The 20415-nt window shown below is 38.3% G+C and overlaps 1 protein-coding gene across 4 annotated transcripts in view; it reads right to left on the reverse strand.

Moving 5' to 3' along the window:
- RABGAP1 (RAB GTPase activating protein 1) overlaps window positions 1-20415 on the reverse strand; it is a 151186-nt gene that overhangs the window by 110016 nt on the left and 20755 nt on the right. The window lies entirely within an intron of this gene.

Here is a 20415-nt window from a genome sequence, read left to right on the forward strand (position 1 = left end):
GTATAGTGAATTTGAGACTAATACTCAGAAATATATGTGATAGTCTGTCAATTTTATTAAAAGTTTTCTACAGTGTCCTAAACTAATAACAACTAAAATATTTGTAATTTTACTTGTCTGATGAGAAATAAAGCTTGTTAAGAGGAGGAGCTTCTAGGACTTGCCTGGTGGTGCAGTGGTTAAGAATCCGCCTGCCAATGGAGGGGACACGGGTTCGAGCCCTGGTCCGGGAAGATCCCACATGCCGCGGAGCAACTAAGCCCGTGCGCCACAACTACTGAGCCTGTGCTCTAGAGCCCACAAGCCACAACTACTGAGCCTGCGTGCCACAACTACTGAAGCCCGCATGCCTAGGGCCCGTGCTCCGCAACAAGAGAAGCCACCACAATGAGAAGCCCGCGCACCAAAACAAAGAGTAGCCCCCTGCTCGCCACAACTAGAGAAAGCCCACGTGCAGCAACAACACAGCCAAAAGTAAATTTATTTATTTATTTATTTATTTATTTAAAAAAAGAGGAAAAGCTTCTCTTATGCTTAATGAAAAGGGAAAATGTGTTTGCTTCCAAAAATTATCAGTAGAAACATAGTTATTAGGTAGTAAATCATCACATGCATTTTTACCACCCTTGCTATAAGTAAGTCTCCTGTATTTCTGAGGGAGATTTCTCTGACATAAATGGTTCTTAAAGTTCTGAGACATTTGAATAAAGCTGGGGAGATGCACGTATAAGATGACCCTGAGGAACAGAAGCATTCCTTTTCAATGTCAAGTATTTTTCTAGAGTCATGATGGTTTATTGTTAGTTGCTCAACAAGGAAGTAAACAAGTGCAGAATCAAGTGGAGACTTCCCAACGCTAAGGAAAACCACAAGTGACAAAACCCAGTATTGTCACCAAATGCTTCTTCAAGAAATACTAGAAAAATTAACAAGAGAATTAATTTACGAAAAGGAAATCATGATGAAAAAAAGTGTGCTGATTTAGGAGGGTTCTGAAGACCAAAACCTGACAAAAAGTTAAAATGGGCGGGGCTATGAGATTGTTAAAGACAATGAGGTCTTCTCAGTAAAATTAAGACACAACTAGGAAGCAAAATTCCAATAACAGAGGTACTCTGGACTACTAAGGAACCCAGTTCAAACATCTTTTGTAACTCTATAAAATTCAAGCCCCTGTGGCTGTAAACTATGATTGAGAAACAGACTTAAGTCTTTTTTGCTACATTTCCCCAAGGAAATTCTAACATGTCAGCTATTCTTGCCTTGGAAATAAGGGCCGGAGAGGTGTTCAGTCTCTGGTTTCAATGACAGCATCTGTTTTTGTGAACTTCCTTCTATATTCAGAGTTACTGCTATTGGAACTACAATTCAGTCAAATAAGTTTAACTCTTTGTTATGCCTGATCCTATACATCACAAGTGTAATCAAATTTCTTTTTTCAGAAGTTCTGCTTTCAAAAGTTTTTTAAAGCACCTAGAAAACAAACTAGAGCTTAGTTCTAATTAACCTCTTATTTTTTCAGAACTGGATAAGAAATATTGCAGGAATCACCTGCAGGAAATAAAAGATAGCCTAATTGAATCTAAACCATTGTCCAAGTGGAAAGAGAAACAACATAAGTAGGATATTTACAGCTCCCTAAAAACAGATGAAGAAAAGCTATTAGACTCCATGTTTAAGCAATTAGTAATTATAACTGGGAAGGTTACCATTAAAGAGCAAACTAAACTGAAGACACATTTTACATGCTATGAGGTACTGTTTTTTCTTTGGTATGTAGGCTAAATAAACTCAAGTTTTCTTTTGGATAGGCTACCTCCACTGTAATATATTCATAAACCCTGAAAGAAACATGTTTATATGTTTGTCTTTTGTGTTTATACATGTTTATCTGCAGTCTTCCCTTGTTTATAAAGTCTATAAACATAACAACTGCCTTCTATTTCCTTAACTCTTCCTTAAAGAGTAGGGAAAAGTAATGCACACACAAAAAAATGATTTTTAAAAGCTGCTTAAAAATAGCAACCTAACTTATGCTTTGAATAATTAGGTCCAATACAGTACTCAGCACTTACCATGTTAGATCATTTGTGCACCTTCAATCCACTTTCAAACTTAACTATCTGTCACATAATTTAATACTTATCTCAATTAAGTTTTTTGTTTTTTAAAAGACAGTCAATTAATCTTCCCTAGGCTTATCTGGGAAACACTCAGCAACGCTTTTCAAGGTTCTCAAGCTTTGGCATGCCTAAGAATCACCTGGTGAACTTGTTGAAACACAATCTGTTGGGCCCTAACAAGAATTCCCATTCAGTAAGGCTGGGATGGGCCTGATAATTTGAATTTTTAAAAAGTTTCCAGGAGATGGTGATGCTGCTAGTCTGGAGACCACACTCTAAGAACCAACCTTAGATTAATGGTTCTTAACCATGACTAAACAACACAATTACCAATATCACCAGGGAGCATGTGAAAATTCAAATACCTGATCCTCCCTCTATCCCCTCACCTCCTACCCTAGCAACTAAATCAGTCTCAGAGATAAAGCCTTGGCATATGCATGTTCCAGAACCTCCACAGGTGATTTACAAAACAGGTGGCAGGCCAGATTAGGCCAGCAGGCTATAGTTTGTTAACCCCTCGTATAAATGAACAGCTTAAATCAGCAACTGCTTGTCTCTGACTTCTTGTCATAACAAAAATAAACTCATTATTAGCAGGGCTTTCTGTTCCTTGCTGCCAACAGCATTCCTAACAGATACCACGATGATTTCTAAAATAAATGTCGTTGCAGGTAAAGTAATCAAGACACGGTATTAGTGAAAGGACAGATAATACAGACCAAGGAAACAAAACAGAATCCAGAAATAGACCCACACATACATGGCCAATTGGTTTCAACAAAGTTGGCCAGATAATTCAACAGAGAAAGGTAATAAAATAAAACAAATGGTGGTGGAACAATTAACTTGACATCATACATATGCAAAAACATCAATCTCTTTATGTCACATACAAAATTAATGCAAAATGGACTGCAGATCTAAATGTAAATCCTAAAACTATAATATTTACAGAAGAAAACACAGGAAAAAGTCTTCATAATTCTGGGACACAAAGATTTCTTAGGACACAAAAAGTATGCATAAAAGAAAAAAATGAAATGCACTTTATTAAACTAGAAACTGCTGCTTGGAAGACACTGTTCACAGAATGAAAAGACAAGCCACAGACTTCAAGAAATATTTACAAATCATATGTCTGAGGAAGGAATTATAACCAAAATATACACAGAATTCTTACAACTCAATAATAAAACAAGCAACCCAATTTAAAAAAAGGGTTTCACCCAAGAAGACAATGCAAATAAGCATTTGAAAGAAACTCAGTATCATTAACCATTAGGGAAACTGAAACCACAATAGGATGCCGCTATACACCTGTAAGAATGGCTAAAATTAAAAACAAAACAATCCTGAAAATACCAAGGGCTGGCAAGAATGTGGAGCAACTGAATAACTCTCATACACTGCTGGTGGGAATACAAAATGGTACAGTCACTTTATGTAAATTTTATAAAGTTAAACATACACTTATCTATGACTCACTCCTAGGTGTTTACCCAAGAAAAATAAAAATACATGTCTATACAAAGACCTGTCTGTGAATGTTTATAGCAGCATTATTCATAATTGCCAAAAACTGAATACAAAGTAAATGTTTATCAGCTGGTGAATGGATAAACAAACTGCCACTGATACTAAAATAACATGGATAAATCTCAAAAGCATTATTCTAAGTAAAAGAAGTGGACACAAAAGGCTATTATATACTGTATGATTCAATTTACATGGCATTCCGGAAAAGGCAAAACTATAGAGACAGAAATCAGATAACTGATTGACAGAGGCTGGGAAGGGGAAAGATGAATAACTAAAAAGAACTATAAAGGGACTTTCTGGAGTAATGAAAATATTCTGTATCTTGACTGTGGTGGTCGTGGTGATTACGTAAGAGTTTACATTCATTCAAGTTCATGGAATTGCATACCTAAAAGGGCTGTATTTTACTGTGTGTAAATTTTACCTCAATAGACTTAAACTAGAAGGGATATTCATAGTGGGAGAGGCTATGCATGTGTGGGGGCAGAGGTTATATGGGAAATCTCTGTACCTTCCTCTCAATTTTGCTGTGAATCTAAAACTGCTCTTTTAAAAAATACTATTTTTTTAAATAGAAAAAAAAAATGTGGTTTCTATGAAAGATGCAATTTGAGAACACAACTGTTCCTTTTCTCTACATGCCCCTTAAAAGGTGTTCGTCCAGGATTTTGTTCTTGGCAATAACTTCACTTTACAGATTCTCCTGTGCCATTTCATCCAATCCCAACGATACATAAACAATCCCTAACATACATCTACAACCCCTCCCTGTCTAATGGACAGACACCTTCAGCTAGATACTCCAAACTTACTGTCAAAACTGAACTCTAATTCTCTTCCTGTATCTTTAAAAAAAAATTAATGAATTGCACTACTTTCCACTCAGTTACCAAATGAAGGATTACAGTCATCCTTCACTCCTCTCATTTCCACACTACTCACAAATCCTACTGCTCCTTGCTCAACTGCCCATTTTTTTCCTCTGTCTCTCTGCATAGCTAACACCATAGGAATCTCTTTCACTTTACATAAGCCTACTGGAAAGGTAGTAGTTTCCCTGCCTTCTTTCTCACTCCCCTCTGACCTGTCATTCATATGGCCATTCAAATTACAAGTGCAAATCTTAGTTCTGATCAAGCACTGCCTTATTTTTATACCCTCCCATGTTTCCTCAATGTCCGTAAGATAATGCCCATATTCATTACTATGTTCTATGAGTTTCTCACAACTCTGCCCAATTTACTTTTCCATCTCTTATCTGTCACATCAAACTACTCAAACTCCCCAAGACACACCATAAACCTTCAAACATCCAGACTTTGCACAGACCATTCCCTTTCCTGGAAAGCCTTCCTCTCCTTTGCCTTTCTACTCTTAAAGACCAAGCTTAAATTCTGTTACCTCCTCTGAGAGATCTTAAGCCTGATAATATGCGGTTTAATCACTCCCTCCTTAGAGAGTGCTACCAAAATATTAGCATACTTATTTACTCCAGCATTGCTACTTGTTTTAGAGAATATTTGCTTAGTGGGCCTCTTCAACCAGGCTGGGCATTATTAGATAGTAGAGACTGTTTCTTCAATTATCTTTATATTCCCAAAGCTTCGGGTAGCTGAGGGTACAGAGTATATCTACAATACATGTTTAATGAACTGAATTTTATAAATGCCAAGAATAAAAGCCAAAGTATTCTTTTATCCAATTTGGATATTGGGTATTCTACAGATTTTGGTTTAGTGCTAGAAAAGGAAATCTGAAAGATTTATTTTAGCTTTGTTAACTACTTAAAAATAAAACAAAAATAAATACCATGTCCTATTATGAGTGGCATTAAAGTATCATTAAACCTTAACATTTTATGAGTGTCATTAAAGTTTAACATTTACCATAAGAATACTGGGCAGGACCAAACAGCATGCTACAAAACACAAACAATTATCTTTATTTTGAAGCCCAAAAAAAGACTTCTAACTTAATTTAGCCCAAATATAAAAATAAAAAAGCAAAGCCAGTATGTATGGATAATACAACTAAGAATCATATTTAGATTTGTGTTCATCTCCACGTAATCTTTAAGAAGAGGAGGGGGGCTTCCCTGGTGGCGCAGTGGTTGAGAGTCCGCCTGCCGATGCAGGGGACACGGGTTCGTGCCCCGGTCCGGGAGGATCCCACATGCCCCGGAGCGGCTGGGCCCATGAGCCATGGCCACTGAGCCTGCGCATCTGGAGCCCGTGCTCCGCAACAGGAGAGGCCTCAACGGTGAGAGGCCCGCGTACCACAAAAAAAAAAAAAAAAAAAAAAAAGAAGAGGAGGGGAGAGTTCTTTAAAACAGTCCTGAATTGAGAAGAAAAAAAACATTAAATAGCCAAACATAGACATGAATGTTTGCAAGGACAGAGACTGTTCGGTGAATGATTTATTCATAATTCTGCTTACAAAGTAGACTAGTGGTAAACAAAACAAAAACAAAAAACACAACTGGGACAAGAGTTGGCTTGTGGCACAACTCCAGGGGGCACCATTCACATCACAGACTATGTGAACAGCACCCCCCTGGTATTGCACAGTGTAGCTTATGCAACTGTACTTAGTAGTCCTACTTGGGCTCCACAATAAGACAGATCTGAGTTGGGGACATGCCTCTAACACTAACTCTATTGGCTATGGACAAATTAACCTCTAGAAGCCACAACTGTCTCATCTCTAAAATGAGAATGTTGGACTTCCCCGGTGGCACAGTGGTTAAGAATCCCCTTGCCAATGCAGGGGACACGGGTTCAATCCCCGGTCCGGGAAGATCCCACATGCCGCGGAGCAGTTAAGCCCGTTCGCCACAGCTACTGAGCCCACGTGCTGCGACTACTGAAGCTCATGCGCCCAGAGTCCGTGCTCCCCAACAAGAGAAGCGACTGCAACGAGAAGTCCACGCGCTGCAATGAAGAGTAGCCCCTGCTCACCGCAACTAGAGAAAGCCCGCACTCAGCAATGAAGAGCCAGAGCAGCCAAATAAATAAATAAAATGAGAATGTTAATACCTATCTCACAAGATTGTCATGGTTCAATGATTCAGTAATATGATCATTGGACACTTATTATTCACATTATAGGCAGGCACTGAATCATGTGATTTTTATAGGGATTGTCTCATTTCTCACATCACAGTACCTGCCAACTAGTGAGCATCCAATTAGTATCTCCCTACCCAACACACAACTATTTCTAAATAAACTCTGGTCCACCTACTGGAGGTGAAGTTAAAAAAACAAATAATAACTTAAAAAAAAGTAGTTCTTCCACTTTCCTTGGTCCAAAGAAAACTAAGAACACACCCACTATTTATGTGCAAAAGAAGCATTACTGGAATAACATCTGTCCTTTCTAAATAATATCAAATAAAGGTAATAACTTGAATGGTAGAATTGGCTACAAGCCCATTTCCTTGAGAGCAAAACTGCATTTATGGAATCAAAGGACAAAATGTTCCAAAGGCAATATCCAGTCATTTCCTGGTGTTAATTTTCTGCTTCTAACTTTATAGCTCCTGTTTCCCTTCACTGCAACAATACCAACTAGGCTCTACTTGATTTACCAGTTATACAAAGCTACTTTAGGCAGTTTGAGATGCTTTTCCAGTAGAGATCTTATGTCTTCAAGAAAGCATACTTAGGAAATGCAAGTGTGTGCTAGAAAAATCCACAATCAGAAAATTAAAGATAAATTCCTGATGATCTACAGTTCCCACTACTTGTGGCATACTGCAGTGAAAATACAAATGAAAATGGTTCAAACTAAGTAATTTTACTTGGCTTCACGGTAAGAGCTGAGCCATTTCAAACCAAGTATATAAATCTCGTCTTATCAGAAAGCAAGGCACAGGGCTTCCCTGGTGGTGCAGTGGTTAAGAATCCGCCTGCCAATGCAAGGGACACGGGTTCGAGCCCTGGTCTGGAAGATCCCACATGCTGCGGGGCAACTAAGCCCGTGTGCCACAACTACTGAGCCTGCACTCTAGAGTCCATGAGCCACGACTACTGAGCCCATGTGCCACAACTACTGAAGCCCGTGCGCCTAGAGCCCGTGCTCCACAACAAGAGAAGCCACTGCAACGAGAAGCCTGCGCACTGCAACGAAGAGTAGCCCCCACTCGCCGCAACTGAGCCTGTACGCCCTAGAGTCCGCACGACACAACTACTGAGCCCATGTGCTGCAAACTACTGAAGCCTGCGTGCTGCAACTACTGAATCCACGTGCTGCAACTACTGAAGTCTGCGTGCCTAGAGCCCGTGCTCCACAACAAGAGAAGCCACTGCAATGAGAAGCCTGCGCACCACAACGAAGAGTAGCCCCTGCTCGCCGCAACTCGAGAAAGCCCGTGCGCAGCAACGAAGACCCAACGCAGCCAAAAAAAAACCCAAAAAAATGTCAGTTGAAGAAGGACCCAAAATACTTATGAATGTTTTGCTAAATAATGGGATTATGGCTAGGTTTTACTTACTTTTCTTATTGTCTGAATTTTCTAAATCAAGCATATATTATTTTAATTACAGGAAAAAAAATGACAAAAAGGCTATTCGCATCTTGGGAGAAAAAGAAAAGCAAGCACATTCAATTCTACTGCATGCAATGGTCCCAACTCCAGGCTCTTTCAAGCCTCTTGATCTTTCCACATGTCACAGACTCTCTTCTTTGGGAAATTCTTAATGACTCTTTAATGCTCTGCTGAACTGTTACCTACTCTATGAAAACCTTTCTTTTCTTCTTCAGGCAACAATTATGTTCTCATATAATTCTGCTCATATCTATATTCCAGCAATTGATGAATTTTGTCATGATGACATATTTACTTAAGTGTCTACCCCGCCACCAGTCTGATCCCCTTAATTAAACTGTGTATTCATGGTTCACTAACTTTGCTTGAATAAAAGATCTGCATTTTAGAGGACAAGATCAACTGACTCCAATACAATTTCAGAAACTGAGTCAGAAGATTAGTTTAGGCAGTACTAAGTGAGAAGGAGTGACTTCTGTATTTGCTAACTACTTTAATAAAGCCTGGCAACTTTTTTCAACCAAAATAATGTCAGCTGGATTTTTCAAGAAGAAAACTCTATGAAGATTAAAAAGCTTAAAAAAATCCTCTAACTGAACTTTCTGCCTCAGCAGTACTATCTCATCAATGTACCCCGACCAACATTTAAAGAGTATCTTTGGCTAAGAGCTAAAGTGTGTAAGATTCCTACACCAGGGAAGTGAGAGAAAATGCAACATGTTCTGAACTTATGGAAAATTCTCAGATTTTGATGTGAGTTGTCAAAACATTTCATAAAGAAAAATACCTGTGTTTTTTATAACTACACTATCACATAAAGCTTTCCTTTTAAGGGTTTAACTGAAGCATTATCCTCTCTGAGAAGCCTTCCCCCTGACTCCTCCCCCAAGCTGAGATAAGTTTCTACCTGCTCTGTTCTATAGCATCCTTTTGTTAACCTCTATCATAGCACTGATCTAATTATACTCATGTTGAAAATTAAATATGGCCACAAAATCTCTACAGCTCCTCCATCAAGAGATATAGTCTATTTCTCTAATCCCATGAATCTGGGCTGGCGTTGTGACTTGCTTTTCTACAACAGAATGTGGTAGAAGTGACACCATGTAACTTATAAGCCTTAGCCTTAAAAGAGGTCTTACAGCTTTCACATCTGCCCTAAGACCAACATGCTGTGAAGAAGCCTAAGTTGAAAACCACATGGAGAGACCCAGTCAAGCCCAGTCCCCAGCCAACGTACCAGCTGAACGAAGTTGTATGAGCCTAAGCAAGACCAGCAAAACTACCCAGTCAATCCATAAAATCATGAGAAATAACAGTTTTTCAAACCTGAGTTAGTTTGTTACAAAGCAAAGACTAGTAGAAATGACTGCAACAACATTTTTTTTTTTGGTATGCGGGCCTCTCCCGTTGTGGAGCACAGGCTCCGGACGCGCAGGCTCAGCGGCCATGGCTCACGGGCCCAGCCGCTCCACGGCATGTGGGATCTTCCTGGACCAGGGCATGAACCTGCGTCCCCTGCATCAGCAGGCGGACTCTCAACCACTGCGCCACCAAGGAAGCCCTGCAACAACATTTTAACAAGTGTCATCTACCCTAAGCTATAAGCATCTTGAGGACATGAACTATGTCCTATTCATCTTGATTCTCACTCAGCCTTTTAAGAACTACTCTTTGGCTGTGATGTTCTACAGTTTCACTGTCATCCTGGTTGGGACTCATTCTGTTTTTTTAAGCTGAGGGTTTATATCCTTTACCACTTTCAGAAGATATTCAGCTATTATACCAATTTCCTTCTCCCTCATTCTATTCTTTCTTTCTTTTTTTTTTTTTTTTGGTTGTGCTGTGCGGCATGCAGGATCTTAGTTCCCCAACCAGGAATCCAACCCGTGACCCCTGCAGTGGAAGCATGGAGTTCTAACCACTGGACCGTCAGTGGTCCCCCCTCCCTCATTCGATTCTTAAGGAATATTTAGGTACATGTTGGTCCTTCGAATCCTAGTCTTGTTTCTTAATTGCTTTTTCATATTTTATCATCTTTCAATGTTATTTTCTGAGTAATTTCCTCAGATTCTTTTTGTAGGTAATATATCTGTTGTACCTTTAATTTCACTGGGTCTAATTTTCACTTGTAGAAGTTCTAGTTTTAGTTTGCTTGGTATATTAAAATCTTTTGTAATGTTATTTTCTAACATTTCCAAAATTTTCTTTAAATCTTTAGTCATTTTAATCATACCCATCTTAAGGTTACAGCTAATAATTCAGATGCCAAAGTTCTGGTGAGATTTGATCTTACTGGGGGTTTGCTAACTCCTGCTCATGGTGAATTGTCCTTTGTAAATTTTTTTTTTAAAGGTTAGTTTTTTTTAAAAATTTAATTAATTAATTTATTTTGGGCTGCGTTGGGTCTTCGTTGCTGTGCACGGGCTTTCTCTAGTTGAGAGGTGCAGGGGCCACTCTTTGTTGCGGTGCGTGGGCTTCTCATTGCGGTGGCTTCTCCTGTTGTGGAGCACGGGCTCTAGGCGTGTGGGCTCAGCAGTTGTGGCTCGCCAGCTCTAGAGCACAGGCTCAGTAGCTATGGTGCATGGGCTTAGTTGCTCCGTGGCATGTGGGATCTTCCCAGACCAGGGCTCGAACCCGTGTCCCCTGCATTGGCAGGTGGATTCTTAACCACTGTGCTATCAGGGAAGCCCCATTCTTTGTAAATTTAGCATTGTGCACTATTCTTTATCAGAGTTACCTGTGGGAATACTATGCAGCCTGGGTGGCAAGCATGTCCCTCCATAGTTTTACAGCTGATTCTGTCAGGTGCCCCAAAAGTATTACTAACCCAGGAACAAGAAGGTAGTATAAACTAAAAGCCCAAACATACATGAAGGCAAGCCTATGGGTACAAATACTCAACAAGACTCCCCTCCAATCAGTGTCCAAGGTAAGACAGAGAAGCTTCCTTATTTTTTTCCTGTGACTGTAGGCAGGTTACTACTATTATTTTTTCAAGTATATCCTTTCAACTTAGGATGTATCCCGAGTGTGCTTTATAAGGAAATCTCAGTTCCAAAACCTCTCTCTGTAAAATCCAAGGCCTTATCTCTTACTTAATTTACCTATCAAATCCCAAGTCCACTGGTTATAAAGAACAGCAAATTCCCCCAGAGCAGGCCCCATGTCAGCTCATACATATAGTTCTGGCTTTCATTTTCCTCTTTGCTTTCGTTCCTTGGGGATTTTCTTTACATTTTTGTGAATACAGCTATACAATTAAAAGGGTATTTGTTGGGACTTCCCTGGTGGTGCAGTGGTTAAGAATCCGCCTGCCAATGTAGGGGACACGGGTTCGAGTTCTAGTCCGGGAAGATCCCACATGCTGCAGAGCAACTAAGCCCGTGAGCCATAACTACTGAGCCCTCGTGCCACAACTACTGAAGCCCGCGCGCCTAGAGCCCGTGCTCCGCAACAAAGAAAAGCCACCGCAATGAGAAGCCCACGCACCGCAACGAAGAGTAGCCCCCACTCGCTGCAACTAGAGAAAGCCAGCACTCAGCAACGACCCAACACAGCCAAAAATTAATAAATAAATTTATTTTTTTTAAAAAGGGTATTTGTTATATTTCATCCAGCTTTCCTAAGTATTTTGTATCGAGACATTTTTAGGTTTTCTAAGTCATGTTTCCCAAAATGGAGTTTTTATCCTCAGTACCTAACAGAAGTTGGTAGATTACTAGCTTTCAACTGAATGTTCAACAAAACACTCAATTAGAACTTCAGGGTGGAATAGTGACAGACCTTTCAAATGTATCCTCTAACTCCACTGCAATTTTAGAATCTACCAGGGGTTGAAAAAACAGTTTCACAAAGAAGTGTGGGCATCACTGGCAACACATCTGTAGATATCCTATTATACCTTCTTCTGATGACAGATCTCACAGATTTAACAATGATTTTTAATCTTCACTTACTAGTTCTGTAGCCAATAAACCAATATGCTGTGTAGATGTACTGTAATTACATGAAAATACATAGAGGAAACATTTTAAATTTGGAAAACATGTTGATCAATTTCCTGGTCTATAAAACAGAATTATTGGGGCTTCCCTGGTGGCGCAGTGGTTGACAATCCACCTGCCAATGCAGGAGACACGCTCTAGCCTGTGCTCTAGAGCCTGTGAGCCACAACTATTGAGCCCAGGTGCCAGCAACTACTGAAGCCCACGTGCCTAGAGTCCATGCTCCACAACAAGAGAAGCCACTGCAATGAGAAGCCTGCACACCGCAACGAAGAGTAGCCCCTGTTCGCCGCAACTAGAGAAAGCTTGGGCACAGCAATGAAGACCCAACGCAGCCAGAAACTAATTAATTAATTAATTAATTAATATTTTTAAAAACCCAAAAACAGAACTATCTCCTTTTGGTGAACAAGATAAATGAGAGTGAGCAAAAAGTTCTCTCGAGAAGCCCTGAGGGTCCTTTCCATTTACCGAAAATGGTTCATCAAATAAGAAACAGAAAGAATAAGTCTAACAGTACTTCAAAAATTAACAAGAAAATTTTCGACAGGAACAAATCCAAAAGGAGAGAAGACTGATCTATTTGCATCTGTACTCACTTATGCTATCTTCCTATTTCAGAAACTGTTCCTAGGCTAACCCTTCCACTTATACACACAAAACCCTTTTCCCTAATTGAATCAAAGAGTTTGCTCTTATTTTGTAGTAGCAACGTCCCCCTTTACTGAATAATTCTTATCAGTATATAAATATCATAAAACCCCTCACTGGAATCCATATCACCCTTCAGGTACCTCTCTATTTTTCAGCTCCTCTTTGTTAGCAAAAAATCCTTGAAACAGTTGTCTGTTTCTGCTGAAAAATCAGCTGGTAACCTTATTGGGATTCCCTTCTATGTTATTTGTTGCTTTTCCCTTGTTGCTTCATCTAATCCTGTAGCTTTGAATACCATCTATATACTGTTGGATGTCAGCCACTCTCTCTCCTGAACATCAGTCACATACATGCAACTAACTACCTGACATCTAAAAATGACATCTAATAGTCATCTCAAATTTAATATGTCCTAAACAGGACTTTGATTCCCCTGTCCCCTGCCCCAAACCTGGTCTTCCTATCTCTTGCCCATTTCACTAAATGGTGAAACCATATACCTAACAGTTCAGGCCAAAATCTAGGAAGCAACTTTACTTCTCTCTGCCTCAAATCCCATATCTAATTTGCCCACCTTAATACCAATCAGCTCTACCTTGAAAATATATCCTGAATCACAGTCCATTCACCCTCTAGTCCAAGCTAACATTATCTCTCCCTTTCAGGACTCAAACAGCCTGCTCTTCTTGCTGTCAATCTTGCCCAAAGTCAGCACATGTGTATAGGTCTGGCTTTCAGGTTCCTCTTTGCTTTTGTTCCTTGGGGACTTTCTTCACTTTCTTGTGAATAGAGCTACGTAACTGAAAGGCTATTTATTCTTTCATCCAGCTTTCCGAAGTATTTGTACTGGGACATTTCCAAATACAATTCACCCATTTAAAGTATACATTCTATTCTATGGTTTTGAGTATATTAACAGATATGTGCAACCACCGCCAAAGTCGATCTTAAAATATTTTCATTACCTCAAAAAGAAAACACCCTACCTCCTGAGGTATCAACTCTCTCTTCCTCCAGTATCTCCAACCCTAAGCAAACACTTATTTATTTTCTGCCTCTAAAGATTTGACTATTCTAGACATTTCATACTATTGGAACGCTGTAATTAGTGGACTTTTGTGACTTGCTTATCACTTAACATAATGTTCTTCAGGGTTCATCTGTGTTGCAGCATGCATCAGTACTTCATTCCTATGACCAACTAATATTCCACTCTAGACCACATTTTATTTATCCATTTGGTAGTTGATAAACATTTAGGTTGCTTAGCTCCTTATATATCGTAGATACAAGTAACTTACAGTTTGCAAACATTTTTCTCTCATTCTGTGGGTTGACTTTTCACTTTTTTGATAGTATCCTTTGAGGTAGAAAAGACTTTATTGTTGATACAGTCCAATTAAATCTATTCTTTTTCCTTTGTTGCTTGTATTTTTGGTATATCTTAGAATCCACCTCTAAACCTGAAGTCATGAAAATTTACCCCTATTTTCTTCTAAGAGTTTTATACTTTTAGCTCTTATACTGAGGTCTTTGATCTACTTTGAGCTAATTTTTATATATAGTGTGATATAAGGGTACAACTTCATTCTTTTGAATTTGACTATCCAGTTGTCCCAGCACAATTTGTTGGGGAAAAAAAATCTGTTCTCAACTGAATGGTATTACTACGCTTGCTTCAATCAGCTGACCACAGAAACATGGTTCTATTTCTGAATTCTCAAACATATTCCAATGACCTACATGCCTATCCTTATGTCAGTACTACACTGTCTTGATTACCACCGCTCTATAAGTTTTGAAATTGCAAAGCGTGAGTCCTCCGACTGCGTTCTTTATTTTCAACATTATATTGGCTATTTAGGGTCCTCTGCTATTCCATACAAATTTTAAAATTGGCTTGTTGGGCTTCCCTGGTGGCGCAGTGGTTGAGAGTCCGCCTGCCGATGCAGGGGACACGGGTTCGTGCTCCAGTCCGGGAAGATCCCACATGCCACGGAGCGGCTGGGCCCGTGAACCATGGCCACTGAGCCTGCGCGTCCAGAGCCTGTGCTCCACAACGGGAGAGGCCACAACAGTGAGAGGCCCGCATACCGCAAAAAAAAAAAAAAGCAAAACGAATCTACACTCACAGAAAGCAGAAGAGTGGTTGCCTTGGGGGAGGGATGATGAGGTGCGGAAGAAGAGTAAGAATCCAAACGGGCACCACTACAGTGGTGTGTGCACGTATATATGTATATGTGTGTGTGCACGTGCACACACATGCATACATATACATATGCATATATATAATATTAAAGAAATGTCAGTGCTGCATTAGAAAGTTATTTACTAAACGCTAAAGAAAGTAGTAAGGGAGGAATAAAGGAATGAAAAATCCATGAGAGATAAATAAAAAACAAAAAGTAAAATAGCACACCTAACTTGAACTATATCAATAATAACATTAAATGTGAATGGATTAAGCAATATGATCAAAAAGTAGAAATTGTCAGCACTGGATAAAACAACATCTAGGAGACACACCTTAGATTTAAAGATGTAAATATATTTAACTTAAATAGATGGGAAAAGATATGCAAACAGCAGTCACAAGAAAACGAGTGATTATAGTGATGTTAGGCAATACAGACTTTAAAACAAATAATGATACTACAGATGAAATGGGCTTTTTATAATCCTATAAGGGTCAGACCACCAGGAAGGTCCAACAGTGAAATCCCTAATAAAGGAACTTCAAAATACATGAAGCAAAAAATGACAGAAATGAAGAGAGAAATAGACAGTTCAACAATAATTGTTGTTATAATACTTCCTTTCAATTACGGATAGAAAAACTAAGCAGGAGACCAATATGTAAATAGAAGTCTAGAGCAGCACTATAAACCATTTTGACCTGACATATCTATGGAGTACTCAACAACAATAATATACATTCCTCTCAAGTACACCTTAATTATTTTTCCAACCACAGTGAAATGAATTAGAAATCAATAACAGAAGTAAAACTGAAAAATTAACAAATACATGGAAATTAAACAACATACTCCCAGATAACGTATAGGTCAAAGAAGAAATTAAAAGGGAAATTAGAAAATACTTTGAGATGAATGAAAATGAAGGTATACCAAAACTTATACAGTATAGCTAAAATAATGCTTATAGGGAAATTTCTACTTGTAAATTCCTATATTATGAGAGAAGGAAGATCTCAAATCAATAACTTACTTTTTCACCTTAAGACATTGGAAAAACAAGGGCAAACTAAACTTAAAACAAGCAGAAGGAAATAAAAGGTTAGGGTGAAAATTAATGAAACAGAAGAGAAAACCAATAGAGAAATCAGTGAAACCAAAAGCTGGTTGTTTGAAAAGATCAACAAAATTGACAACATTTTAGATTGACCAAGAGAAAAAGAGGAGACACAAATTACTAGAATCAGAAATAAAACATTGCTACCAAACTTACATAAATAAAAAGGATTATAAAGGAATCTTACGAACAATAATATGCCAGTAAATTAGAGAACTTAGATTAAATGGACAAATTTCAAGAAAAACACTAATGAAACTGATAAATAATATGAATAGACATATAACAAGAGATTGAATTAGCAATAAAAAATATACCTGGATGACTTCACTGCTGAACTCTACCAAATGTGTAACTAAGAATACCAGTACTTAACACACTCCCCAAAAAATAGGAGACAATATTTCCCAATTCATTTTATGAGGATGATATTACCCTGATGCCAGAATTAGACAAAGATATCACAAGAAAACTACACGTCAGTATCTCTTATAAATATGGAGACAAAAATCCTCAACAAAACACCAGCAGACTTAATTCATCAACATATGAAAAGGATTACATACCATGATCAAGTGGGAATCAAAGGAATCGAAGTTTGGTTTAACATATTAAAATCTATTAATGTAACATACCATATCAGTGGAATTAAAAGCAAAAACACATAATCATTTCAGTAGACACAGTAAAAGCATTTGATAAAAATTCAACACTTTGTCATGAAAGTAAACAAATGAAACTATGAATAGAATGGCACTTCCTCAACTAGATAAATAGCAATTGTGAAAAACCCACAGCTAAAATCATTCTCGCTGGTGAAAGAGTAGATTTTTCCCTCCTCCCTTTAGGATCAATACATGGATATCTGTTCAACATTGTACTTGAGGTTATTTCCAGAGCAGTCAGGCATGTAAAAATCTAAAAGACATCCATATTGGAAAGAAGGAAATAAAAATCATCTCTGTTTGCAGTTGTATATGATCTTGTATGTAGAAAGTCCTAAGAAATCCACTAAAAATTATTAAAACTAGTAAGTTCAGCAGGATTGCAGAATACAAGATCATCATGCAAATATCAATTTTATTTCTATATACTTGTAAGGAGCAATCTTAAATGACAGTAGGAAAACAATTGCATTTATGATAGCATTAAAAAGAATTAAATACTTTGCATTGTTTAAAAAAGTGAAAATCTTATACTCTGAAATCCACAAAGCATTGTTGAAAGAAATTAAAGAAGACCTAAATAAATGGAAATTCATCCAGTGTTCATGCATTAGAAGACTTGTTAGGATGGCATTATTCCTCAAATTGGTCTACACATTCAGTGCAGTCCTTATCAGAATCCCAGGTAACATCTTTGTAGAGGTTAACAAGCCAATTTTTTTTTTTTTTTTTGCGGTACGTGGGCCTCTCACTGTTGTGGCTTCTCCCGTTGCAGAGCAATCAAATCTTAGCAAATCTAAGAAGACTGACATCATAATCAGATTCTTTTCTGACTACAGTGGTATAAAACTAGAAATAAAACAATGGGGAAAACTTGAAAATCTACAAATATGTGGAAGTTAAACAATTTACTCCTGACCAACCATTGGGTCAAAGAAGAAATCGAAAGGGAAATCAGAAAACACCTTGAAAGAAACAAATATGGAAACACAACATATTCCACATTCCACGATTTATATGTGGAATCTAAAAAAGCCAAACTCATGAGTAAAATGGTGGTTGCCCAGAGGTGGGCAGTGGTGGTGGAAGAAATGAGGAAATGTTGGTCAAACAGTATAGACTTCCAGTTAGGTAGTGGATATGTTTTGGGGATCTAAGGTACAGCACTGGGACTATAGCTAACATTACTACATTATATAATTAATTGAAAGTTCCTAAGAGATTAATCTTTAAAAATGGCAATTACGTGAGTTGATGGTTGTTGTATTAACTAACCTTATTGTGGTAATCATTTTCCAATATATATGTGTATCAAATCATCATGTTGTATACCTTAAACTTATACAATGTTTTATTTCAATTAAGTCTCAATAAAGTTGGAATATATATATGTATAAAACAAAGACCTTTTCTCGGAACTTTTATAAAAAAATAAATAAAACAATATGTGAAAAGTATTTAGACTCTTAAAAAAAAACAATGAACTCTCATTACCACAGTCATGAATGATCTCAAAGTAATTAAGCTGATTGAAAGAAGCCAGACATCCCCTCCAACTCCATAAACAGAAGCACGTACTGTGTGTTCCATTTATATACGATTTTTAAAAATGCAAAACGGGGCTTCCCTGGTGGCGCAGGGAAGGCTTGACATGAGTCTCTTATATGCAGCATATAGTGCGGTCTTGTTTTTTTAATACATTCTGAAACTTGTCATTTGATTGGACAATTTAATTCATTTGCATTTAAAATATTACTGATAAATAAGAACTTACTAATATTATGTAATTAATTGTTTTCTGGGGACTTCCCTGGTGGCGCAGTGGTTAAGAATCTGCCTGCCAGTGCAGGGGACATGGGTTTGAGCCCTGGTCCGGGAAGATCCCACATGCTGCAGAACAGCTAAGCCCGTGCGTCGCAACTACTGAGCCTGCACTCTAGAGCCCGCAAGCCCCAACTACTGAAGCCCTCACGCCTAGAGCCCATGCCTCACAACAAGAGAAGCCAACGCAATGAGAAGCCTGCACACCACAACAAAGAGTAGTTCCCGCTCACCACAACTAGATAAAGCCCGCGTGCACCAACAAACACCCAACGCATCCAAAAATAAATTAAGTAATTAAAAAATAATTGTTTTCTGGTTGTTTTGTAGTTCCCTTGTTCCTTTCTTCCTCTCCTGCTATCTTCCCTTGTGAACTGATGATTTTCTGTAGTGGTATACTTTGATCCCTTATCTTTTATGATCTATTGTAGGTTATTACTTTGTGGTTACCATGAGGTTTACATAAAACATTTTACAGGATATAACAGTATATTAACAGTAACAACTTAACTTCAATCACATACAAAACTCTACCTTTTACTTCCCCAAACACTTTGTTTTTGATGTCACAATTTAACTTTCTATATTATGTATTCATTGTAGCTATTGTTATTTTTAATATCTTTGTCCTTTAACTTTTATACTAGTTTCTTAATCAACACACCACCATATTGCAGTATCAGACTATACTGATTTTGACTATATACTTATCTTTTCCAGTGTTTTATATTTTCGTATGTTTTCATGTTACTAATTAGTGTCCTTTCATTTCAGATTGAAGAACTCCTTTAACCACTTTTCTTAAGGTCTAGTGATGATCAACTCCCTCAGCAGTGATTTGGGAAGTACAGGTACCCCCCACTTTCCCAAAGTTTGCAATATGCCACTTTGCTTTTAGAAAGCCCTACATTAGTACCTGTTTTCGCTAACTGAAAGAAACCTGAAGAGGATTTTTGCTTTTATAAAAAAAAGCAATTACTGTACTAATGTAGGTCGCTTGTAAAAGCGAAGGGGTGTAACACAAACTTTCAGAAAGCAGGGGATACTCTTCACTATATGCCATTTCAGCTTACGAAGTTTCATAGGAACATTCTACTTTCAGATTGAGGGGAAAATCTGTAATCTTTCTCTCTCCTTCATTTCTTTTTTTTTTTTTTTTTTTTTTTGGCCATGCTGCACAGCTTGCAGGACCTAAGTTCCCTGACCAGGGATTGAATCCACACCCTTGGCAGTGAAAGCATGAGTCCTAACCACTGAAGCCCCAGAGGATTCCCTCTCCTTCATTTCTGATGGACAACTTTGCCAACTAAAGTATTCTTGGTTGGCAGTTTTTTTCTTTTAGCACTTTGAATGTATCATCCCATTCTCTTACGGCCTGCAAGGTTTCTGCTGAGAAATCTGCTAAAAGCCTTATGGGGGGTTCCTTTGTAATGTGAGATAGTTTTTTTTTCCCCTCTTGCTGCTTTAAAAACTGTTTGTCTTTGATTTTAAAACTTTATTGTAATATATGTTGGAGAGGATCACTTCGGGTTGAAATTTTGGGGGAACCTATAAACTTCATGAACTCAGATATCCAAATCTTTCCCTAAATTTGGGAAGTTTTGGGGCTTCCCTGGTGGTGCAGTGGTTGAGAATCCACCTGCCAGTGCAGGGAACACAGGTTCGATCCCTGGTCCAGGAAGATCCCGCCTGCCACGGAGCAACTAAGCCCGTGCGCCACAACTACTGAGCCCACATACTGC

This window comes from Mesoplodon mirus (genome assembly GCF_964341445.2).
Source record: "Mesoplodon mirus genome assembly, chromosome: 1".
Lineage (NCBI taxonomy): Eukaryota > Metazoa > Chordata > Mammalia > Artiodactyla > Ziphiidae > Mesoplodon > Mesoplodon mirus.